At 42.7% G+C, this 25,937-nt stretch overlaps 1 protein-coding gene across 1 annotated transcript in view; it reads left to right on the top strand.

Annotated features, from left to right (window-relative positions):
• The first annotated feature begins 6,573 nt into the window (after positions 1-6,573).
• PLD1 (phospholipase D1) overlaps positions 6,574-25,937 on the top strand; it is a 100,844-nt gene continuing 81,480 nt past the window's right edge. The window contains exon 1 of the mRNA XM_024221289.3: positions 6,574-6,710. The gene's annotated coding sequence lies outside the window, so the exon portion shown is untranslated. The remainder of the gene's footprint in view (positions 6,711-25,937) is intronic.

The following is a 25,937-nucleotide window of genomic DNA, read 5'->3' as shown; positions in this document are numbered from 1 at the left end:
GGGCTGTGTGCTGGGAGTAAACCCTGCAGTGCTGGGTTTACAATGGCACCAGTGGCGCCATGGAACTGGGCCCATGCTCAGAAGGGGCCCTGGCCTGCTCTGCTTGCACTGCGCCCTGAGACCCTGCCACCCCGCTGACTCCCCTGCCACCCCGCCCACCACTTGCTCCTCTCGGCAAGCCAAGGGCTCCTCTCCACCTCCTGGCCCCTCCCGCCGGCTTCTCTCTGCCTCCTGGCCAGATCCCAGTGCACCTCCAGCTCCGGGCAGTCTCTGCTTCCCATCACCTGGGGGGCCCCACCTGTCTCTCCGGAGCTGAGCCGCCTGGGACTGATGCAGAAGCCTGGCCAGTCTCAGCCAGTTGCGGAGGGGTGGGTGGGGGGGCAGGGTGGGGGGCTTGGCTGGGCCCCTCCAGGCAAGTGGGTCCTGAGGGAGCCCGGACCGGGCAGCGCTTTAACATTGCCAATGAAGACGTGCCCCCAGTGGTTGGAAGCTGAAGCTAGATAAATTCAGACTAGAAATGAGGCTCAATTTGTAACAGTGAGGACAGTTAACCACTGGAACAACTTACCAAGGGACGTGGATTGATCGCTTTCCAGTCAAAATTAGGTATCTTTCTAAAAGATACGCTATAGCTAGCAGAAGTTATGGGGCTGATGCAAAATCACTAGGTGAGGTTCTATGGCTTGTGTTGTGCAGGAGGTCAGACTAGATGATCATAAATTACGGAGCCTTCTGGCCTTAAAATCTCGAAATCTGTGAGAACCATGGCCAGCATTTCTTGTTTTGTTGCCACCAGGTGGTGCTGCTGATTCCTTCTTCACCCGGTGCTAAGCAGACTTCCTGTAAGGTGACTAGTACATGAAAGACACAGTGTGTTCTTTTTTCCTTGTTTATGATGTATGGACTTTTTTTTCCCTCCACGTATTTTATACATGATCGATTCAAGTCTTACCTACTCTTATGGGGACAGAGGCAGTAGTAAAATAATGACATCACAAATTGAGAGAATGAAAATGGAACAATTAAGAGTAGAAGTCACTTTGAGTCAGGTTGTTCAAACTCTTTTTATTTAACTCTTATTTAACTCAAGTGCCTAGCAGACACTTGAGAGTATTGATGTCTGTTAAAGTATCAGCTCCCTCAGCTTTTCAGTCACTGGGGGAGAGCTCACAAATCCTCCTCTTCATCATCATCATCATAATTAATAAAAAGAGTGAGACACCTCCCCTCCCCCACAAGAGATCCCCAACACCATGAGGGAAGATCAGACTTGACGTTCCTGATATGCCTAAAGGTGAAACTCAAGCAGAGGGGAAAAAAAAAAAAAAAAAAAACCACACCCCCAACATTTCAGGCCTTCTTCAAACATGATAAAGAAACAGAAAAGGGTGCAAACTCAATTTAAAAAAAATCTTTGCATGCCACCTCTAAGGCCTTGTTTACACACATGAGTTACTATAGTTAAAGTGATACAACTCCCCTAGTGTGGACACAGTTAGTTATATTGATATAAAGGTGTCTTATACTGGTATCGCTTGTTGTTCCCATATGGGAATATGCCATACTGGTGTAAGGCACCTTCATAATAGTATAACTGCTTCAGCATTAGGGGTTTCAGCCATATAACTGTATTGGGAACCCCCGCCCTTTTGTCCTCCAATTCACATAGTTATACCATGGCCCATGATGCCAGCCTCCAATATCCTCTTGTTACATTTTCCAACAAGCATCTTTGTGCTTTCTCCTATGCTCCCCCCCCCCCCCCCCCCCCCCCCGGTCAGGAGGTGCTCCCCATCAACATCCACAAAGCTACCGCATTATGATCCTTCAGATGATGGCTGCTTTTGTTCAGAGACGACTGACCAATATTGTCTCATTGTTTTCTTGTATGCCCACGTCTGTATATATCTATCTGTTATCTCTTGTGTTACACTTAGACTGTAAGCCCTCGGGGCAGGGACCGTCTTTTTATTCTGTGTTTGTACAGGACCTAGCGCAATTGGATCCTGGTAGATGACGAGGGCTCCTAAGTGCTATGGTAAAACAAATAACAAATAATAATATCGGTCCAAAAATGTGTCTAGACTAAGCATGGGTCAGATTCATCCCAACTGTGACTCCATTGAAGTCAGTGAGGAATCTGGCAATTTTTTTTTGTCTTCTCCATATCTACGCTATTTTCCCAGTAATGACTGTGTGGAAAACTCTCTCTCTCAGTTCTCTTCTTCCCGGAGGTTCAATTACAGAATTATAAGAACCTAAGATTAGATGTTCTTGACAGCTCCCAGACTTGAGTTTATGAGCAGGTCCCTGAGCTGCAGATAATAATAGTAACACTTAGCATTTGTATAGAGCCATCCATCTAAAATTCTCAAAAGCATTTTAATTGATTAAACTTCACAACACCCATCTGAGGTCGTTATTACAGACAGGGAGACAGAGAGGCTAAATGACTTGCCCAATCAGTCAGTGTTGAGATGGGGAATTAGAACCCACTTCCACTGACTCCCAGTCCGTATTATTAATTTGTATTATAACATCACCCAGAAGCCCTATTTAGATTGGAGCTTCATGGTGGTAGACCTTATCTAAACTCATAGTAAAAGACAATGCCTACCCCAAAGATTTTTGTCTACTGGGCTCTGATCCAGACAACACGGCCTCCTGCCAAAGGGAGCAGAGATGTATTGCTGCTTGTGTACAATGTCTGTGTTGTAAGGAAATCATTTGAGGGGCCTTTGGAAAATCTGTTCTGTGATCAAGACCTATGTGTGTGCCTCTCTTTCTCATATGCACAGGCTTTCGCCTGATGGGAGGCATTAGTCAATGGAAAATTTAAAAGAGAAGAAAAAAATAATCAGCGAAAATAAAAAGTTATACTAATATCCATCCTTTGCACTTACAGAATACAACATCTTCGATGCAAGTGTGACCTTCGTGCAATGCTTCCACACCAGGAAATCAAAGTGCTGTATGTTAAATAAACTTCACGCTGCCCTGTGCTGTAGGTAAGTGTTGATATATATGGAAGGTTACAAAGAGGTTCAGGGACTTGCCAGAGATCACAGATTACATCAAGGAGACAAGGTGGGTGATGTAATATCTTTTATTGGACCAACATCTATTGGTGAGAGAGACAAGCTTTTGAGCCACACAAAGCTGTTCTTTAGGTCTGGGAAAGGTACTCCGGGCGTCACAGCTAAATGCAAGGTGGGACAGATTGTTTAGTGTACAGTTAGCACATATTGTAAGGGACCATTCAAGGCGGAGTGTTCCTTTAACACCTCTGCAGTCATAAGACAAAAAAAAGGGGTTAGTGGGTTACAGATTGTTGTAATAAGCCATAAATCCAGTGTCTCTGTTCAGTCCATGATTTTTAGTGTCTAGCAGAGTGATTAATTTAAGCTCCCAGACTCATCTTTTCAAAGTGTTGTGTAGGTTTCCCCTGAGGATGAGGACTGACAGGTCAGATATAGAGTGATCACGTGCACCACAAGTGTTTTATTTTTTATCCTTTGCCTTTGTGAGTTCATTCAAGAGCATAGCGATTGTCTGGTTTCACCCACATAATTATTGTTAGGGCATTTAGTGCACTGGATGCATTTAGCTGTGATGCTTGGAGTACTTTTCCCAGGAAGTGTTGCCAACTCTCCAGGATTGTCCTGGAGTTTTCAGGAATTAAAGATTATGTCATGTGACGAAACCTCCAGGAATACGTCCAAACAAAATTGGCAATCCTATTCCCAGACCTGAAGAAGAGCTCTCTATGGCTCAAAAGTTTGTCTCTCTCACCAAGAGGAGCTGGTCCAATAAAAGACATTACCTCATCCACCTTGTCTCTCTAATATCTTGGGACTGACATAGCTACAATTACATTGCATAGAGACTAAATCAGGACCAGGGATGGGAATAGAAAACAAAAGTTCTGAATTGCTGGCCCGTGTTTTAGCCACTAGACGCACTGTCTTCCTTCAAAATCACAAACTGAAAAAGGACCGATGCCAAGTATCCATTTGAAGAGTTACATCCGAGAAAGGGAATGTCGTGGGAACTCCAACAAGGCATTAATGGGCACGCGCACAACCTTGCATCTTCTTGGAGAAGGGAATGATGGGTGTAAAATATACTTTGTTCTGCTGCTTGATAGAGCTCTCAGCAGTGCCAGCCTATTGATCTAAAATGTTTGTTTCCCCTTGCTGCTGGTTCCTCAGTAATCATTCTTTCTGCCAAAATAAACTAGACTTAATAGGAGAGAAGACAAACATGTATTAGCTGAGCTAAAGCTCATGAGCTTGGAAGGATTTGCTAGGACTCGGTTAGCAGCTCCAATAGAAGTAAGGAAATTGAAATTAACTCTTGGGTAAAATTAAGAAGCAAGTAGCTTTGAGTGCTGGATGGTCCATGAAGTTGGTACTGGGACAGAGAGATTTCCCTCTCCTGCACAAGAGCATGCAGAGGGGACCAAAGTAATGGGGAAATGCCACAGCTCCATTGGAGGAAGAAGCCACTTGTTCTCCTATCCCCATCCCAGTCCATGGTCCTGGCAAGCATGTGGCGTGAGCAAAGGCAGAACTCAAATAGACAGCTGGGGCCAGGAATCCAGCCCACAGATCACAGGCAGCTACTCTGAGGGACTATCCTGCCATCCCTTTCTACCCAAGGCAGCATGGCTGGTGCATTAGCATGCAGTGTCATTGGCTCATTGCCCAGTGCTGCGCTCTGTGACACTGCAGCTTTCCCTGCAGACTGGTTTATGTGCAGTGTAGCATGACTTCCTCTCCCCAGCTCTGGCCCTATCTGCTTCTTGCAGAGGAGGCAAGGTGATGTCATAGATGTGGTTAGGGTGACCAGACAGCAAATGTGAAAAATCTGGACGGGGGTGGTGGGTAATAGGAGCCTATATAAGAAAAAGACCCAAAAACCGTGACTGTCCCTATAAAATTGGGACATCTGGTCACCCTAGATGGGGTGCAGCATTCTGCACAACTACTTTTCTTTTCCATAGGGTTCCATCATGATTTCCATCACAGATTTGTGCCCCTCCTTGCTGCAGATCGGTAGGAGCCTCTGGACTCCTGAACTCCATCTACACTGGTCCAAGAATCAAGCTTGCTGAACCACTTTAAATCACAGCTTGCAGTGTTTACAGGCTAACTCAGTTTAAAACCAGTGGGGCTGACTGGTGTGAACTGAGACAAGCAATGTTTAAAACCAGTTGGGAAGCCCAGTCTAGGTTTTCAAACTTGGTTTTAAATGCCAGGTGGACTTATCCACACTGGCTAAACAAACCATGTTTAAACCAAGTTAGACTAAATGCACATGACCCAGTTCAGCTAACATGATTTGAGACCTGTTGTAAATGGAACTTTTATTGGTAATTTGGATCTTGTTCAGGGGCTGGACTCTAAGCTCACTTACATCACTGAAGTAGGTGAAGTTACTCTGGATTTACCTCAGTAGAACAAAGGTCAGAGTCTGTTCCCAAGTTATTTTTATGTGATGCAAGTGTGAGGGTCATAATTTAGTTCCTATCAGACAAGTGTTTCCTTCTAAAAAAACACAACCCCTTACAGCAATCTCAGCAAAGAGACAGGCATGAAGATTGAATTACAGTATCCATCTCTCTTATGCTGTATTTACATGGGCAACGTTCAGACTCATGAGTCTCCTGTAGGGCAGGTGCAGTGAAGCTGTAGTAGTAGTAGACAGGTTTTAGGCATTTTTACTGGGACTATTCTGTGTTTGTACAGTACCTAGCACAGTAGGGTCCTGGTCCATGACTAGGGTTCTGTGGTAATACAAATAATAAATAATAATAACAACGTGTAGAGAGGGTTTTTGTTTCCCTGACTGTCAGTTCAGAGCCTTACTAAGTACTAAAATACTGTCTGTCTGTCTCTCTCAAAGAAATCTGCTACTCTGCATGTTAAAAAGGGCTTTGGGAATGTGCACTTGAAATTATCTGACTAGTTCAACATTTGGAGACTAGCGCTACTCAGATCTGACCCAAATATGACCATAGTTATTAGCTTGTGATATACTAATAACATCATATGTATTTCACTCAATGTGAACTTGCATGGCTTTCTCTCCCTTCCCTCAATCAAATATACTTATTTCTTGGCTGCAGTAGCTGGAAAACTGACTTTCCCTTGTGGTTTATATGAGGAGAGGACAGAGGAGAAAATTGTTCCCTTCTGTCAGAGCCAAATTATCCTCTGAGTTACACCACTTAAGTCTGAAGTAAAATAACTTGAGTCAGTACGGTTACACAGGTATCAATGTGGAATAACTAAGAGCAAATTTTGTCCCTAAACATTCACCATTTGTTGCATGTTTGGCTGTAATAACAAGTACATAAAAATAAAAATGTAGCAGGAATCATTAGCTCGCTCTGCCTGTGGCTTTTTTCCCCTCCCTTTCTCTGTTTCCCAATATTCTATTTAACATATGGGGAGTGGTTTTCACTTTATTTGCAATGCTCATAGGCTAAAGTACCTTGTGGGTTGGGCATGCCTTAATTTGCCTTTAGGGAGTCAGCCTGAATACTTGAACTGAAGCACTTAGGAAGACGCAGCTTTTTCTGTCTGTGCAGAGTTCTGTGTGGTTATTTTTCTTATAGTAGCATTGTGCTGGATATTCACTTCATAGGAAAGGAGGGTTTTCATTTTAAAAACATCATGAGGCACCTACTTTCACAGGGGCACAAGGTTAGTAAAGAAAGATTTGAAGTTATTCACGGATTGCCAAACGTCATTTTCTGTCATTGTATTTATTGCCAAGCTAACATGGAACAGCTGATAGAGTAATGCTGTCAGATCATTGCTTTATGTCTGAGGGGGCTGGGAGGGGGTAGCAATTTTAGAATTTTTCAGAAAGAAAAGGAAAAATACTTAAATGTGTGATGGCACTTTTCAAATTAATACATTGATTGGATATTGCCTTTTTTTAGTTGTGTAGAAGCTGGGAAGCCAAGTTCAAAGGTATTGCCTTTGTTTGTAAAATTTACAATACACATCTAGTCTGACTTTTCTTTGTAACCTTCCACACTTGAAATGTGGTATGACTGACTTTTTGTCTGTGATGCTGAGTGCCCCGCTCTCACTGACGTCAAAATGGAAGCTGTGGGTGTTTTTCATTCCCTAAAAATTATTAGTGTCTTAATAGTTTCAAACAGTGCAATATTTTGTTGTGAACTTGAGCATCTCCTAGAGATGTCCTGTACATTGAATTAGGTGTGTGCTGCCCTTTGGCCAGCGTAGTTTCAGAGACAGTGAAACAGTCATTTTAGCATTATCGCTTTGGACATCTGCCAGCTCAGAATATTGGGTAAAAGTGGGCATTTCTTTGACACATTTGAGCAACCACTGCTGCTCAACTAAGGACCTGAAGGAAGAACAGTTTGACTAGTCAGAAGTTGAGGTTTCTTTGCCTGTTTGTATTACTGTTCCTTTGCTTGATGTGAGTTTAAGATGCTCTGTCTCCAGAATTGGAGCCTGATCTTGGAAGGTGCTAAGCATTAAACACTAAGCATAAATGCTGCCCAAATTCAGACCTAGTGCCACTCCATTGACTTCAGGGGAGTTGTTACATCTTTTTTTCCCCTCAGGGCTGAATTTGGCTGATCATACATAACAAGAATATATGTATTATGTGTTAGTATCTACAGATCCTGCTCCTAATTGCACCAGTGCAACCTTAGTGAAGTCATTTAGGTTACATAGAAGTATCTGTGTGTACAGTTTGACCCCTTCTGTTTTATTATAATCTTATAAAATGAATAGCCCTCAGTAAATAAAACTAAATAAGGAGTACAAATGATAATGGGACCTATTGATAAAAATCAAATCAAAATGTCATTGAGTGACCGATTAAGAATATGTGGAAAGCACCTATTCCTAAGGGTCTTAATACTCAGTAAATCATAAGGGTCGGATTTTTCAGGAGCAATTACGGGTGTTAGGCATTCAGCTCTCACTGAGAGTGAACTCTAGGATGTATAATAGATTTCAAAATCCATCTCATGGGACCTGATCCAAAACCTGTTCAGATATTTGATTTAGTCAAGGTACGTATTTTAAAAGTCCCCATTTCAGGATCCTGGGAAATTATTTATGTGGATGTGTCCCGGCTAATGTTGCTGGAAAAGACTGTAATGTAAATTAATTGAGATTTATTGTGCTTAAACTGTTCTTTCATTTCCCAGAAACATGCACTCCTTCCATGAAAGATACACCTGTAAGTGTGCTCTAGCTAATGGAGTTAGGTCTACACCTAGCGTGCTCACAGCTGATGACAGAGCAATTTTTTGCAGTCACAGTTTTGTTCTTTTAAAACTGCTGTGGATGCTCGTTTATGTAAAACACTTTTCTTGTGACATGATCCACTCTGTCATGAAGCAGAATAGATTATACGACACAAACATAAAATTTGACTAGCTCTGTAACAGTAACAAAGTGTGAGACATTGTTAACCTAGAGAATTTTATGAAGTTTTCTTTTTTCTGTGGGTGTGTCTACTTTAAGGAAAATAATCATGATTCACAATGGGATTGCCCTCCTCAACCAGGGATTTTTTTTACAAGTGACTTCACAAGAAAACTAAGAAAATAGGTGCAGTTTTGCATATTTTATCCATCTATTACAAATTGTTGAGACATTTTTTCACACAGTTGTTAACTCTGCAGTCTGGTAGAAATGATCTTAAATCAATTAGCAAACCTGCTGGGAATTCAGAAGCATAAGATATGCATTTTGCTGGTATTGCCATAGATTTTTATTGACCCTAAACTTCAGCTTTTATTTAAAAATTAAAGCTGTTTATACTTATTCAAGTTTCTAAGAATGTCTTCTCTGCATACATTGAATGAGGGGCTGGAAGCAGGGCCAGCGCAACCCATTAGGCGACCTAGGCAGTTGCCTAGGGCGCTACAATTTGGGGGGGTGTGCCCGCGGTGGTATTTTGGCAGCGGGACCTTCCGCTGCCTCTGTGGGGGCGGCATTTTGGGGCGGGACCTTCTGCTGCCTAGGGCGGCAGAAAAGCTGGCTGCGCTCCTGTCTGGAAGACACCCCTTTCCAAAAATAGCTTACCTTAGCCCAAAAACGTTGCAATAGTTTAACTTTTTCTATCCTTGTCTCTGGCCTATTATGCTGTCTTAATTGCAAAATGGTGTGTTTTTATATCAAGATAGCTATGTCATTGTAAAACACACCTTTTTTTAAGTGAAGATCCACCCTTAACAAGGTGTGTTTCTAATTCTGTTTAGATAACTCACGTTAAAACAGCAGTGAAGGCATGACAACTCACCTTTTAACTCAGGTTAGCACAGGGGTCGGCAACGTTTGGCACGCGGCTTGCCAGGGTAAGCACCTTGGTGGGCCGGGCCAGTTTATTTACCTGCCGACGTGGCAGGTTCGGCCGATTGCAGCCCCCACTGGCCGCGGTTCGCTGTCCCGGGCCAATGGGGGCGGCGGGAAACCACGACCAGCACATCCCTCGCCCGCGCCACTTCCCGCCACCCCTATTGGCCCGGGACGGCGAACCGCAGCCAGTGGGGGCCGCGATCGGCCAAACCTGCCGCGTCAGCAGGTAAATAAACTGGCCTGGCCCGCCAGGGTGCTTACCCTGGCGAGCCGCGTGCCAAACGTTGCCAACCCCTGGGTTAGCAGCTTGAGTTAAAGCCTTTACGGCAGGGGTCGGCAGCCTTTCAGAAGTGGGGTGCCGAGTCTTCATTTATTCACTCTAATTTAAGGTTTCGCGTGCCAGTAATACTTATATATAACTAAACTGTTGTACGTAAAGTAAATAAGGTTTTTAAAATGTTTAAGAAGCTTCATTTAAAATTAAATTAAAATGCGGAGCCCCCCGGACTGGTGGCCAGGACCCGGGCAGTGTGAGTGCCACTGAAAATCAGCTCGTATGCCATGTTTGGCATGCGTGCCATAGGTTGCCTACCCCTACTTTAGGGGAACATGGCATTGAATTTGTACTGCTAATCTGAGTTAAAGCCAAATTGCTGTGTCTTCACTGCTGTTTTATTCTGAGTTAACTAACACAGATTTGCTCACCCGAGTTAAGAGCACACTTGTTATTTGCCTGAGAGTGGGGCTGAGTGCAAATGTGGTGGTCCTAAAACTGAATGGCAGGTGTGTGACACTGCTAAACAAAATGGTCTGATTTCCTCCCTTGGTGTGTTTTTCCTGGACTGTGTAATGTTAGTGTTTGAATGGTGTCACTCTCCTATTTTGCTGCTCTTGTTTTATTGACCATTTTTTTACAACATTTCCCCCTCTTTATTACCTCGCCCTCACGAGTCCTGTTCTGTGGAAACTCACCCCGAGGGGCTGAACATGACTCACTCCTGAGCCATCAAGATGCTCTTGCATGTTGGCTAGAGCTGCACAGAGGAAGTCACATTTTGGTTTAGGTTTTTACAAAACCTTTGTTGGGCAGGTTTTTATTTTTTACAGTACCTAAGGGTAGTTCAGGTCTGGTTCAGTTTTCTCTGGAGGGCAGAGCACAGAGAGAGGGATGCTTCAGATAAATGTTTCTGGTTTGGTCCATCATAAGTTCACCATAAGTCATGAGAGAATGACACAAAGCCTCACCTGGAGACCAGTACTTCTGTTTACTTATTTGATGATGTGTAAGCAAAACTGAGCTTGATTTTGTTTAGCACAAGAGAAATAGATGGCCCAACGTTGACAACTGCATGATATTTCCAGAAAACTTGTTTGTTCTCTTTTCTGCTATCGTGGACTTTGGTTTCATTAATAAAAACAGGTGTCACCACTAGGTGTATGATCACAATACAGTAACTCCTCACTTATCGTTGTAGTTATATTCCTGAAAAATGCGACTTTAAGTGAAACGATGTTAAGCAAATCCAATTTCCCCATAAGAATTAATGTAAATGAGGGGGTTAGGTTCCAGGGGAAATTTTTTTCACCAGACAAAAGACTATGTATATATACACACACACACACCGTATAAGTTTTAAACAATACTGGTAGACAGTGATGATGATTGTGAAGCTTGGTTGAGGTGGAGGAGTCAGAGGGTGGGATATTTCCCAGGGAATGCCTTACTGCTAAATGATGAACTAGCAATTGGCTGAGCCCTCAAGGGTTAACTCTCTCACTCTTCAAGGTAGCAGGAATGGAGGGAGAGGAGACAGCATCGCAGACAGAGACAGAGACACACACCATGTGTGTGAGAGAGAGAGATGTGCATTTCCCCCTTAAGTAGCTGACCCTACTCTTAAGTACACTGCCTTGTTAATTAGATCAGCTTGCTGAGACCAGCTGCGACCAGCAAGCTCCCTCCGTCCTGAGCCCTGTCGTGTGTCCCCCCTGCTCTATGGAAGATGGGGTAAGCGGGGTGCAGGAGCAGGGAGGAGGGGGACACTCTGACATTAGCCCCCCTCTTCCTCCCCTCCCCCTCACACAGCAAGCAGGAGTCTCAGGGAGCAGCTCCAAGGCAGAGGGCAGGAGCAGCACATGGCAGTGGGGGGAGGGACAGGTGAACTGCTGGCAATTGATAGCCTGCTGGGCAGCTGCTGCACAGGGAACTTAGGGGAGCGGGGAGCTGATAGGGGGAGCTGATAGGGGGGCTGCTGGTCCACCCTGGTTCCAAGCCCCCACCAGCTAGCTGCAACGGGCTACTCTTCCTGCAAGCAGTGGACAAAGCAGGCAGCTGCCAAACGACGTTAGAAGGGAGCATTGCACAACTTTAAACGAGCATGTTCCCTAATTGATCAGCAACGTAACAACGAAACAACATTAACCGGGATGACTTTAAGTGAGGAGTTACTGTACTCACACTCTGCCAACCCTGTTTCCATTTACTTGTAAATGGGATGGGGAAGTGGCCTTGCAGAACTGTGAGGTTGTATGAGACAGTTAGTCCCAATCAGCTGCAGTCCCCACCGACATTTCCCTCAGCTTCTCCTTTGGCCTCTAAAACAGAGCCTAGATCTGGATAGCTCTGGCTTCCTGCTGAGCTCCTGGGATCCATGTGAAGCTGCTAGAATTGTGGGTAGGCCCCTCCGTCCCAGCGGGACAATTGGCTGAAAACCCAGCGAGAGACCTTGTGGAGATTTTTCTCCCTTTCCCCCTTCTGAGTGTTTCTTTGCAGGAAGGGGCAGTCGGGCTCACTGATCTCTACAGTTTTTACTTGCTTGGGCAAAATGCTGTTGACATCGTCGAGAGATTACCAAGAAAGGATTGAGTGGACAGTGAGTAAAGACAGCAGGCTTTGGCCTGTGGTTACTTTTTATTAAGTGCCAATGCTATGCTGGGCAAGGCAGGAAAAAAGGTACACGCTGTCCTGGAAAGGTTTACAATTGAAGAGGGTTCTGAGTGTATCCTCTGCTTCTGCGCCTCATCCGCCTCGAACATTCTCTGGGCTTCCTTCCTCTCTCTGCTCAGGCAAGCTGCTGTGCTGCATTGAGTGGGGAAGCAGCAGCAGCAGGAGAACCAGTGAGTGAGAGGAGGAGGGCAAGCACATTTCTCTCCTTCCTCCCACAGCCCCGTACCTTCTGTGCTGAGGGCGGTGTAGCAGCACCGCCCGTTAGTAATATATAAACTTATGCGTTTGAACAGGAACAGATGCCTATCTGTGATCTTAGTATTGCCAAGTAGTGCCTTAGTAGTTCAAAAATTATGAGTTAACCCCCCCAAAAATTATGAGATTGGCTTAAAATCATGAAATTTAAAAAAATAATAAAAAATATGGAGTTCTTCTTATTTGCCTTCTGGGGTAGGAACCTTTAGGGTTCACACTTTCAAGCTTTTCTCTGCAGCCATTAGGGCCTAGAACCTTTTTGGTTTTTTTTAAATGAAAGCTGAGATTCTCACCTAATCACATGATTCCAGGAGCTGGGGATTTAATACCATCAAATATCATAAGACTTGCTATGAAATCATGAGAGCTGGGAACACTGGATCTATACATTGTTCAATGGTACTATCCCAGGAGTTCCATGTAGTGTCGGGATCATGTCTAAGTCAAACCTGGCTCAGACATATCACTCATCTCAAGAACATGCTGCCCACAGATGCTTTCTAGTTCATTAAAGTCAATAAGCAATATAAATGGAAGATTAGATAATCAAAGCCCAAACCTGTTTTTCATTTGTCAGACAACTCGCCCACTCTAGTATTTTTCAGAGGCGCTCTAATCTCTGAGAAAACCATCTGTCTAAACAGGAGTGGAAAGTGACTTCTGTGAGTTTGTCCTTGTGCATGTGTGTTTATGTTTGGTGGATGCATGAGAACAGAAAGCCTCTAAACAATCTGTGAATATTTCTACTTCTCCCGAAGGGAGGAGAATGATGAGACGCAGGCAGAAAGATGAATCATTTATGCCTAGAAGAACAAAAACTTGTTATATACAAAATAACTCCATCATTCACATGGGCAAAAGCAGGGAAGGACATTGTGTTTGAACCAAAATTTGCTAATCTTGAGGTTAAGGACAGGCCAAAGTGATAAAGTAACATAGGAGTAATGCATTATTACTTCTATCCCATTGGGCTAGGCACTGTAATGACATAGAGTAAGGCTATTTCTTCACTGTCAGAAAGGTGTAGGTTTTTATATTAAGATAGCTAACTTGAGGTAGCTCTCTCTCTCAGGGCAGATCTACACTTAAAACTTTGCATTGATGCAGCTGTACCTATGCGGCTGTGTTGCTGTAGCGCTTAAGTGAAGACTGTAGCGCTTAAGTGAAGAGAGCTCTCCTGTTGGCATAGTTAATCCACCTCCCAAGAGCCGGTGGCTGTGTCGCCGCCGACATAGTTCTGTCTACACAGGGGGTCAGATTGGTATAACTAAGTTGCTCAGGGGAGTGGATTTTTCACATGCCTGTGTCACGTAGTTATACCAACATAGATCTGTCGTGTAGATCAGACCTCAGTGTCTAAACAGACTTTACAGTGAAGACATGACTCAAGTGTCAGTATAAATGTCGTGGTCCTAAATCTGATAGGTCGGCGTGGCATTGCTAAATTAGACAGTTTGATTTCCTCTGGGTGTGTGTTTCCTGGACTATCTATTATCTCAGCTAGCTAGCACTTTTGTATGGGCAATAGTTCACACTTTTTTGTTTTTGTTCCTTTTGTTTTACTGACCGTTTCCTGCAATATTTCCCCCTCTTTATTACCTTGAGTTGCTATCTTTCTGTTCTCCTGCGTCTACCAAACATAAACACATGTGCACAAGGACAATCCTAGTGAGACAAGGCTCAAGTAGCTTTTACCTTAGTCAAGGTAAACTTGCAAGTGTGTGGGGTATAGTATTGACCTCGACTAGCAACATTGAGATAAAAAAGTCTCCACCTGTGTTTGTCTCCACTAGGATTTTACAGCAGTAGCTAACTTGCATTAGTTACCTTGCTGTAAAAATGCACTTTTTTGGTGAAAATATAGCCTTGGAGTAAGAGACAGCCCTGAAGAGCCTACAGTCTAAATAAACAAGACACACAAAGGTGTACCAGAGATATAACATACAAGCAGAATTAACAATGTAAGGGTAATAATCCTATTAATATTTTGCAGAAGGAGGGAACAGGCATCTTTCTATTTCATATGCTGAGAAAGCTGAGTTGTGGTTGTTGCTGCGGGAGAAGTTTTTCCCGTCCCAAGAGAGTTTCAAGATTACAACATTTTTTCCCCATCCTGAAACGAGACAAAAACATCAAAATCTTGAAAGCTTTCATGAACCTATTGTGATGGGTTCGGTCACAGAGACCCCCTTGGGACTATCAGCTGATGTGCTGAAACTACCTCCGAGTCCGTTTTCTTTGCCAGCTTGGGACTTCAGAACCCTGTCTTGTTGAGTCAGACACGCTAGTCTGAGGCAACACAGACCCAGGGTCTGAACCATGCCCCCAAAGGTGCAGACTTAACTGAAAACAGCTCAGCAAGTACTCCTGTCTCCAGCACCCAGACACCCAGCTCCCAATGGGATCCAAACCCTAAATAAATCTGTTTTACTCTGTATATACAGGGTAACCTCATAAATTGTCTGCCATCTATAACACTGATAGAGAGATATGCACAGCTGTTTGCTCCCCCAGATATTAAACATTTACTCTGGGTTAATTAATAAACAAAAGTGATTTTAATAAGTATAAAAAGTAGGATTTAAGTGGTTCCAAGTAATAACAGACAGAATAAAGTAAGTTATCAAGCAAAATAAAACAAAACACGCAAGTCTAAGCCTAATACATTAAGAAACTGAATACAGGTAAATCACACCCTTAGAGATGTTCCAATAAGCTTCTTTCACAGACTAGACTTCTTCCTAGTCTGGGCCCAATCCTTTCCCCTGGTACAGTCCTTGTTAGTTCCAGTTCAGGTGGTAACTAGGGGATTTCTCTTGACTGGCAGCCACCTTTTTTCTGTTCCACCCCTTTTATATCTTTGGCACAAAGTGGGAATCCTTCGTCTCTCTCTGGGTTTCCACCCCTCCTTCTCAGTGGAAAAGCACCAGGTTTAAGATGGATTCCAGTATCATGTGACATGTTCACATGTCCTGTGAGCCCCGCTCTTTTCTTCCAGGGTTGGCCGGCACATATACAGTGGAGGCTTGCAGGTAAACAGACCCATCTACAGTCAATTGTCCTAGTCAATGGGAGCCATCAAGATTCTAAACCACCATTAATGGCCCACACTTTGCATAATTACAGTAGGACCTCAGAGTTATACTTTATATTCCTAGTTTCAGATACAAGAGTGATACATTCATGCAAATAGGATGAACACACTTAGTAGATTATAAGCTTTGTAATGATACTTTACAAGAGACCTTTTGCATGAAGCATATTTCAGTTACATTATATTCATACTTATTAGCATATTTCCATAAAACATATGGAGTGCAACATCACACCTATAACTCGAAAAAAAATCTGCACAGGATCAATCAAAAAGTTTTTGTTTCAATGTCAATCTTTTTAAAAAATGTTTTAACTTTTTTCACATCAGCATCAGCAAAATGGGAATCAAGCCATTGTTTTCCTGACTTACAACTGTGCTGCTGTAGTGCTCAGAGTGTAGATGCTTCCTATATTGATGGAAGTGGTTTTCCCACTGATGTACATAATCCATCTCCCTGACCAGCGGTAACTAGGTTGATGAAAGGATTCTTATGCCAGGGATTAGGTCTTGTTAACTACAATGCTCAGGCATGTGAAAAAATCACACCCCTGAGCGACATAGCTAAGTCAGTCTATGTTTTAAGGGCAGACCAGGGCTGAGTGGCTCCATATCAAAACATAATGGGCCTGTTTCTTGTTGCTCTGAACCTGATGTTGTTATTTAAACCAGTGCAAAGTGGGTATATAATGTTTTACACCTGCTTCACCCTCTCTTCACTGTGGTGTAAATGATTACACAGGGTGCAGGACAATGGAGGATCAGGCTTGTTTGTACCTAATGTTTCTGCATATACAAAGGATAAAGGAAGTGACTTATAGACTGAAGGACAGATCTTTATCACAAACCAGCACTGCAGTGCAAGGAAACAAAAGGCACTATTGCTCAACAGATCAGTTCTGTGGCACTCTGTCCAAACCTGTGCAGGTGGATGATTCACCTTATACTTGCTTTTCCTGGCTGCTGTTTCATGCAGTAACGTGTCTTGAACCAGTCTCACGCTTTCATGCTACAAACCCCATTGGTGAGGCACCTTTATATTTCTCAGTCCTTTTACCTAGGAACATTACTAATGTGTAAAGGATCAGACACCTTAGAGTTGCTCTCCAGATACTTCTCCAAAGTCTCTGAAATGATACCATTTTTGTCCGTTACTCTGAGTCACACAGACGTATTTGTTTCTCAGCCTTTTTTTCTTCCTTTGTGAAATCGAGTCCACTTTTTAGTGCTCTCAGTTGCTGCATCTCATCTCAAATTACACTGTAAACACTTTGGGGCAGTGATTGTCTTTTACCTATGACTTACTACAAGTCGGGCCCATTTCTGATTGAGGCCTCTGGACCCAGGGTACAGAGACCAATATGGTGGTAATAATAATGCGCACTTCTGACAGGGTATAAATAACTTGTGATAGCCTAATCATTTCCATGACAACACATTGTGATGTCAAGTGATCTCACTGTACAAATGAAACGGGGATATTTGGGTTGAGAGAGACTGAGCTTTATTATTGTTCTGGTACACAAGAAAATAAATAGCTCATAGAATCATTTTATTTTGTACAAATGTGCTCTCTTTATTCAACGTTGAAGTCTTTCAGGAAAATATAGTTATGTGTTTCCTTTGGCATGTTTCTATAAAGAATGCAAAACATGCATTGTTTGGTATTTTCTTGAATGCTCAATCAGAGACACTTAACATGTCAGCACTCAGATCTGCCTAGTGAATTGCAACTGTTACCTGTCATGCTTAAAGGGCCATGGAAGTAATCTAAACTAGAGAATGCTATCCTGTAACGCTCATACTTGTCATGCAGAAATTTGTCTCTGGTCTTTATTAGTTTTCTGAGTGCTTGATCATGTAATCTTTGCATGGTAAAGATTGCTGGACTGGGCTTTAAAAGGCTATAAAGTTTGAAAATATGAAATCCTATGAAACACATGCTTTTGAAAAGAATATTTAATTTATTATATATCAAAAATCAGTGCTCTAAGGATCAGATCCTAAGTCCATTAAAGTAAATGGAAAGATTCCCACTGACTTCCATGAACTTTGGATCGGACCCTTACAGTATAACAGATGGTCCATGGCCACTTTGAAATGTTTACTGAGAAAGAAATTCCTGAGATTGGGCCTGATCACGCTGAGTTTTTAATGAGATTGTGGCAATTTGGCCATATCCTTCAGTGGGAAAAGGAGCAAACAAGACGTAGCATCTGAGCTCTAATATATTTTGTTTCCCCCTGCCCCCAAGTATTTCTTGTGTATTTGCCGAAATTGTCCATTGAAAGCCGGCTGAGCAGTAATACTCCAAATGGGCACAACAACTGATAAGAAGTAATATTTAATCTGTTGTTATATTATTGGAAGTGTGTAAGTAACCACGTGGCAACAGGGCTAATGGGTTATACATTTAAGTACATTGGCAATATTTATGATGCTCTGGTTTCCTTGATGATATAATAATCTATGTTTTGTTTTAAGAAATCCTAAAAAGATTTCTGCCCGCAATGTCAGTCAGTGTATTGCATGCTACTTTGCCTAAATCTGCTGGTGTTTAGTTTTATTTAATTAAGAAACAAACAGACACCTATTCTGCCAGCTCTTTCTTTATATTGAACATGATTACCGTTTAATAGGCCCGTTTCTGATCTCAGTTGAACAGGTGCAAATCTGAAGCTAATGTGGTCATTCTGGATTTACACCAATGTAACTGAAATTGGAATCTAACCATTTAAGTTTTATAATGGTCTGTTCATCTTTAATTCAGAAAATGCATCTTTAATTCAGAAAATGCATTCATAGGGGGGAGGGATAGCTCAGTGGTTTGAGCATTGGCCTGCTAAACCCAGGGTTGTGAGTTCAATCCTTGAGGGATCTGGGGCAAAATCAGTACTTGGTCCTGCTAGTGAAGGCTGGGGGCTGGACTCAATGACCTTTCAAGGTCCCTTCCAGTTCTAGGAGATGGGATATCTCCATTTATTTATTTATTTCCTTTCTCTCTCTTAATACCCCTTTTCCCCTCCTCTCCCTTTTTGATATTAACTCCTTCAGTGCCATGGCTCCAGTTAATAAGTCCATAAGTGCCTGTTCTTGTCAACAGTTTGTAATTTCTAATGTAAACCTATGGAGGCCCCAAAATGCCCCTACAATGAATATATTTCTGAGGGCCCCAGAAGGCTATGCAAAAGCCTGCAGGACAGCTGTTTTGCTACATGAACCCAGTTTGCAATTCCTTTTGAGCACGTCTTCTAGTATTTCCCGAAACAGATCACATTCCCCAATTCTGCCACCCTCGCTGACACAAGCAGCCCCTAATCTTACGAGCAGTCTGCTTAAAGGCAGTGGGAGTACTCCCATGAGCAGGGACTACTTATGTAAGGGTTGGAAGCTCACATCTCAAATTCCATTTTAGGGACAGCTTGGGAGGAAAAACAACAGTTTAGCATCTGGATTCCCAGTTCAAAGGAGCACATATCTAGCCTGGTGGCACAGGAGCTGCTGCGTGTAGGACCCGAGTTGGTGAATAAGTTTTCAGGCATTTGGTTTAGCTATAAGAGGGCACCTATAACTTTAATTTGCTAGAGAAAGGGCAAAATGCAGTGATTCACAGGACTTTACACTACCACTGATACATGTCAGGAACTGCCAGTGAAATCAGTGGGCATTCCAGCCACAGAGGGGGAAAGTCCTTGGCCCATAGTTATATTCAGCATGAGCTGCAGGATTGGCTGGTTATCATTATTCGACATGGCCGAGGGTGAGCATGTGACGTGAGAATGCAAAATAGCATGTGAGTGTGTGTTTGTATCCACTGTTGTTTCATATTATTTACTTAGATGGTAGGCTTCTGGGGGCAAAGACTATTTTTTCGTTGTGTGTGTATATAGTGCTGAGCAGAGTGGAGTCCAAATTGGGTCCTCTAGGAATTACTGCTATACAAATAAATAATAAAATGAATGAAAATTGAAAGTTATGGCCTCACATTAAGATATGATTTATCACTAGTAAGTTGCAAACTTTATGTAAACAGTACTGCTGAAAAGAGCCTTACAGAGATAAAGTTTGAAAGACTCTGGAGTATCAGTCATAAGTAGGATGATGGTGAATGTAGCAATTTGTTAAGTGAGTTGACCAGAGAGCTAGATTTTTCCAGAACTGAAGTAGATTTCATACTATGTACTGGACTCAGCTGTATTCTCTCTTTTGTTACAAAGGGCTTTAGAACGAACCGTGTGTCTGCAACAATAGGAAGGAAGTCAAGAAAATTGAGTACATTTATCATAGTCGTAACTCACTATCTTTGGTGCATCTCTTAGAGCATAAGTTCATCAAGGTCATGTGAAGCAGAAGCACAATGAATATAGCACTTACTTAAGCCAGGGTGTAGCAGTCTGGAAAATGTAATTTACAGGAGTTGGGGTTCTTTTTTCTTCATATAGGAAGGTAAACAAAATCAACAGGGTGAAGGAGGAAAAAGATGTCAAGTATCACGGGGTAGCCGTGTTCGTCTGTATCTACAAAAACAACAAGGAGTCTGGTGGCACCTTAAAGACTAACAGATTTATTTGGGCATAAGCTTTCGTGGGTAAAAACCTCACTTCTTCAGATGTAACTGAAGAAGTGAGGTTTTTATCCATGAAAGCTTATGCCCAAATAAATCTGTTAGTCTTTAAGGTGCCACCAGATTCCTTGTTGTTTTTGGAGGAAAAAGAATATCACCAGGTCAGGTCAATGTGACAGCCAGCAGAATAACTGGAGCTCAATTGCCCAATGAACTCAAACAGAGGAGCATGTGGGCAAGGCGCCCCCTTACTCTTCTGCATGGGTTATTTTCTATGTTGGTTTCTGTGTAGGGAGCAAGTATCTGCACAAGTGTGTGTAGGGGTGTGTGGAATGAGCATGCAAGGGTGGGAAGTGGGCAGTTGAGTTGTCTTGATAGACTACCCTTCATAAAGAGCTGAGCTTGATATCTAGTGCCAAATTCAGCCCTGGCGTAAGCAGGTACAGCCTAGTTAAAGGCAGTGGACCAGGGCTGAATTTGGCTCTTCTGAGTTATGGGAACTACTGTAATATGTCCAATTATGCCTTAAATCCACTTAAATGCAGTTGGATTCAAATGCCAGATTGGATTCCAGTGCTGTCACTCACCACATAGCACTTGAAATTTAATGCAGAAAATACAACTTGGCAGGTGGCAATCTGTCTGTCTACCCATCCCAGAACAGTGTTGAATGACACATGAAACTTGAGCTGGTGGCGAAGCGTTCTCCTTTGTAAATGTGAGCATTAAGATCATTAAAATCACACAATGGTTTTGTAAGGTACTTGCCGTTATTTATGATAGACAAGGAAAATCTTAATATTCCAAATGCAACTAAACTAGAGGGTTGCACGCTTTGTTGCTTCTGTAGGCCAAGTGAATAGCATAGATCAGGGCTCCTTGCATCCCTCCGTTGACCCCAGAAGCTCCCTGTATGCCACTTCTCATTCTCCTCTATTTCAGGGACTCCCTGCAACTCTCCTCACCGCCTCCCCTGCCAGATGCTCTGAATATCCCTCTTGCCTTCCTCCCCCACCTTGGCAGGCCTTCGTGTGCATTCCCAATCCTCTATACCAGGTTCTCCCAGTCCCCTCTGCCAGAGGTTCTGTGTGCTGCCCCATTCCCTGCACATGGCAGAAACTCTGTGTGCCCTCCCAGTTTCCCCCTCTGCCACCTGCCAGGGGCTCTGTGTGTCCCCCATGTCCTCACCCCCCATTCTTCCCCCTTCACACCAGGGCTTCAGTGTGCCCCCATTTCAACTTCCCCCCCCATGCCAGGGGTGCTGTGTGTACTCCCAATGTCCCACTTTCCCCTCCCCCCACTTCCCTTTTTCCTGCCACCATCCTTATTTCTTTTCTTCCTAATTTAGGATCTCAAATATTGAGAGAATGAGAAGGGGTGTGGCGTTATGCAGGAAGGTGCTAATGGCTGCCTTCAGCTGGTTCTTTGATCTGTCCACAGTTACTGAGGTGGTTCAATTGAAGCTGCTGGGTCAGCTACCCAGACTGCAGGAGCTCCATGTGTCCCCTATTTCCCCCTTCTGGTTTTCCGGTTTTCACTAAAATCAATAGGGTTCTGCCTGTTGATGCCTAGAACGTTCCCTGAAATTTTAGAATTTATCAGGCTCAGCATTCAGACGTTATTGCATTATAAACAGAAAAAAATGCCATGAAGTTGAGCAAAGGTCCTTGCTTACCTCCGCCAGTTAAATAAACATAGCTGTTTGGAAGGTGCATGGACTAAAGATCAAAAGTAACTTTGTAAATTATGTATTTAATTCCTTCCTATTTAGCTAGAGTTAAATTCTCTCCTCAGAAGCAGCTTTCCAAAATTCTGGACAAATCTGAGAGACTGTCAGCAGCCATTATTAACTGGCGATAAGCTGGTATTCTGCTAAAACAGCTAGCCTCAGATCTGCATGAGTCTCTTGGAGGATCTCTGAAGAGGAAATATGCAGCTTTTAATAAGGCAGCTCTGGAGCCAGTTTAGCAAATTAGTTACTGTTGACTTTGGAAAGAATAGCTTATTTTTATGAACTTAATTAGATGTGTAGCCAATAAAGAGCTGTCTGGGTGCATGATTTGACAGAGATCCAAATGCAAAATCTGTTGCAGTGCATCCTTAGAGTTTATGGAACTCACTAAATGTTTTAGGTCCATAAACCAATTAATATTCTACTCTCTTCATACATATCTGCTTTCATATAAACCAATTCCTAAAGCTAAAGGACCAGGGTCTGAGCTGGCATAAATTGGCATAGTTCCACTGAAGCTACTGTGATTGATGCCAGTTGAGAATCTGGCCCATTATTTGCAAATTATAGGTTTAAGAAAACAATAATTTAAAATGTGTCCAGATGTATAGTGCTATATTTTGATCTCACTTGAACCAGTGTAAATCTGGAGTAACAGTTGAAGCCAGTGAAGTAACATCATGTCAAATTGTTTCAAGATCAGAATCAGGTGTTCTTCTATAAACATTCATGTTTTGCAAAGCATTAAAACAAAACCCAACCATTGGAAAGGGTACAGCATGACTTTGAGACAGGTCCCAGGTGTGGGGAAATGCACTGAGTGCAATGGAAAACTGGCATATTTCTCACTTCTTTTCAATAATCGCTGATGAGACAATGCATGTAAGGATAAGATGATCAATCTTTAATACAGAGAGGAGACTAAATACATGAAATGAACTAATGGGGCAAAACATGCGTGAGGAAAGAAGTCACAAGTGTAGAAGGGAGTCAAGTTTGTAACAGACACTTAATTGTGTGCATAAACAGTTCTTTCTAGGTGAGTCATTTATTGCCACCAGGAGTGGCATCAATGATTAAGAATTGTGCAGGTGCAAGATGAAAGAATCTGTTTCAGCTAGATATTGACCCAGAGCATCAGCACTTACCCCTCTTCAAGGTTTAACCACATTCTCTGGAATGGAGCTCAGCATGGTTTGTCCTTATCTAAACTTGCAGATAAATGGTGCTCAGCGCTCATTCAGCTCACCTGTTGCTAATACTCACTATCAGTAACAAGATAATTTTTCTAGTGTAGAGGTGGTTTAGTCAACTGGTGTGCTGAGACCACTTCCTATTTTGTTGACCATCGTTGTTTCCTTGCATTCTCCCATCTATCTGCCTTCATCCGTCTGTTGTCTCTTGTCTTATACTTAGATTGTAAGCTATTTGGAACAGAGGACTATCTTTGTTCTGTGTTAGTGCAGCACCTAGCACCATCGTGTTATGTCCATGACTAGGGCTCCTCGGTGCTACCAGTACAGATAATGAATAATAATATATGCAGTAACTTAAATGGAGTTACTTGTGATTTACATCAGAATCTGGCCTATAAACTCCCTACCAACTCTGAGTCTAATTCATATGATTGAGTCCTATAGGATTTCTGGTGCCAATGTTTAAGCATTCTCTTTATGCAAACTAGCTGACTCATGGCTTGCCAATCAGTGTGTCTCACAAAAAGAACTATAGAAATCAATAATACAAACCCGATATAGCTGAAAGACAGCACCTACAAGTCATCAGGAGCAAGATATTGAGTTCCTGCTCCTGAAGATTTTCTCATGAGCTTTACTTCTCAATAATAATGTTGTAATATGTTTATTTTGAATAGAGGTGGGCCTTAGTCATGAAATTTAGATCCAGGATCCAATCTGAATCCAAAATTGGATGGCTGTTTGATTTTGATATTCTAGTTTGGGATCAAGTCTAGTTTTTATTGGACTGATAGGAATGTATTGCAACATAAATGACTTCCTGATTTGGGGACTGTTCTGTGGTATAAAAAAAATCCCAGCTTTGTTGTAGCATCTCTGTGGAGTCTGGCCTGGCTTCTGCTGGTTTTGCACCTAATGGGACTGATTTTAAAAAGAGTCTCCATGCACGGCTCTGCCTGCATGCTGGCCTGTCAAAATATGTCTTGAGCACATTTAGTGAGACTGGCTGGGGCTTTCTAAAGATCTCAATGTTGGCTTATTTCTGCCCTCACTGAAATTGATGGGATTTTTATCACTGAAGTCAGTGGGGGCAGAGTTAGGGTAATCCGCTGGTGGGCCACGAGACAGTTTGTTTATATTGACCGTCTGCAGGCATGGGTGCCCACAGCTCCCAGTGGCCATGGGTCGCTGTTCCCGGCCAATGGGAGCTGCGGGACGCGGCAGCAGCCCAGATCCAGAGTTTCAAGACGAAGATGAAGAATTAGGAAGAATATAGACAGAGGCAGGTTTCATCACAAGCAGAGCAAATGATTATTGAGGGCGATATACTTTGGGGGCCTTTTGAGCTCCTGGCTTAACTCAGCAGCAACTCATGAACAGCAACTCTTAGCAGCAGGGTGGAAGAAAGAGAATGCATAGTTCAGTTATTTCCTTTCCCCCCTCTGCTCTTGTTCTTGTTCGAGACTCTGAAAATCACAACTCCTGTCTGCTCAACACTGTACACAGGAATTGAATGAGTAGACTTTAACATGGTGTCCTGTCAAAGTACTGTGTGCTGCGACACAAAACCAAGAATGGGAACTGGGGATTTTTCTAAGAAACCTCACTGAAAGGTCACTAAGGTGAGAGAAAAGTCATGAGAACTGAAATAAGGCTAACCAACAGTGATTGTGGGAGTGCTTGTCTCAGTGAGGATGAAAGTGCATAAACAGTATCATATGCTGGGAAGCATTAACAGGAAATCGCTGTTTCTGCTGGAAGCCAGCTCAGCTAACTTGAATTTTTCCTAAATTAAGGTTATCGCATTGTCTTTGATAAGTGTTTAAAATAGCTTGTGTCAGCATTATAATCTCATTACAAAGTGGTGAAGGCATGGATTAGCTAAAATAATATACATAATGGAAGAAACTGGGGATGTGTGAATCTCATGTAGTCTGCATTATTGCAACCCTGTGTGTTCAAAAATCATGAGCCAGGCCCTCCAAAATGAGGGTAGAATGAAAATCATGAGATTAAAAAAAAATCTGAGCTCTTTTTATTTGCCTTCTGATTTTTGAACCTTCAAGGGTCACATTTTCAAGTTTTCCCCCTACATCCACAAAGACTAGAAACTTTTTATGTTGATGAAAGCTGAGATTCTCATGTGATGATCTGACCCCAGGAGCTTGGGTTTAAAAACCCCACCAATTCTCATGAGTCTCATGATAAAACTGCAAGATTAGCAACCCTTAGTTTAAGATGTTGCAAACCTATAGCACTCTTTTCAGGGTTAATAAAGATAATTTTTGTTCAATCCTTTCTTCCTGTAATTAAACTCTGCCCTCAAGGGTTAGTCAGGATTTCAGATCTGTGTTTTGCTAGATGAAGGGAAGCTTGGACTCACATTCTATGATAGACAGGCAACGTGACGCAGGTGGAGCAAACTATGTATTAGGGAGAGAAAAACTCTGCTAGAAACTAGGCTGGCACAATGGGATGCCGCATATACAGTGTTTACTTTTGTCCGTAGAATTTGTCTCTCTCCCCTTTTTAATTCTGTATTCACAGTCTCTCTCTCTCTCCTTGTTTTTCACTCTACCCTCATTTCTGCACCACTGCACACCTTGTTCTTTCAGTGGATTTTTTTTTCTCCCTGATTTTAGCCTCTAGGCCGTACATGAGCCCAATAACATTCAAAGTGGTGGTCAGCTTTCACGCTCACAATATTCAGGTGTTTGAAACAAGGCCAAACCAATCCACTGTTCCCTAGCGAAAGTTTTAGTGAGCTAAACTGGACCTGTTGGACTC

The sequence above is a fragment of the Terrapene carolina genome, unplaced genomic scaffold (genome assembly GCF_002925995.2).
Source record: "Terrapene carolina triunguis isolate 2854851 unplaced genomic scaffold, T_m_triunguis-2.0 Scaffold88, whole genome shotgun sequence".
Taxonomy (NCBI): Eukaryota; Metazoa; Chordata; order Testudines; family Emydidae; genus Terrapene; species Terrapene triunguis.
The sequence above is the reverse complement of the archived record's forward strand: the minus strand, read 5'-3'. Positions and strand labels throughout refer to the sequence as shown.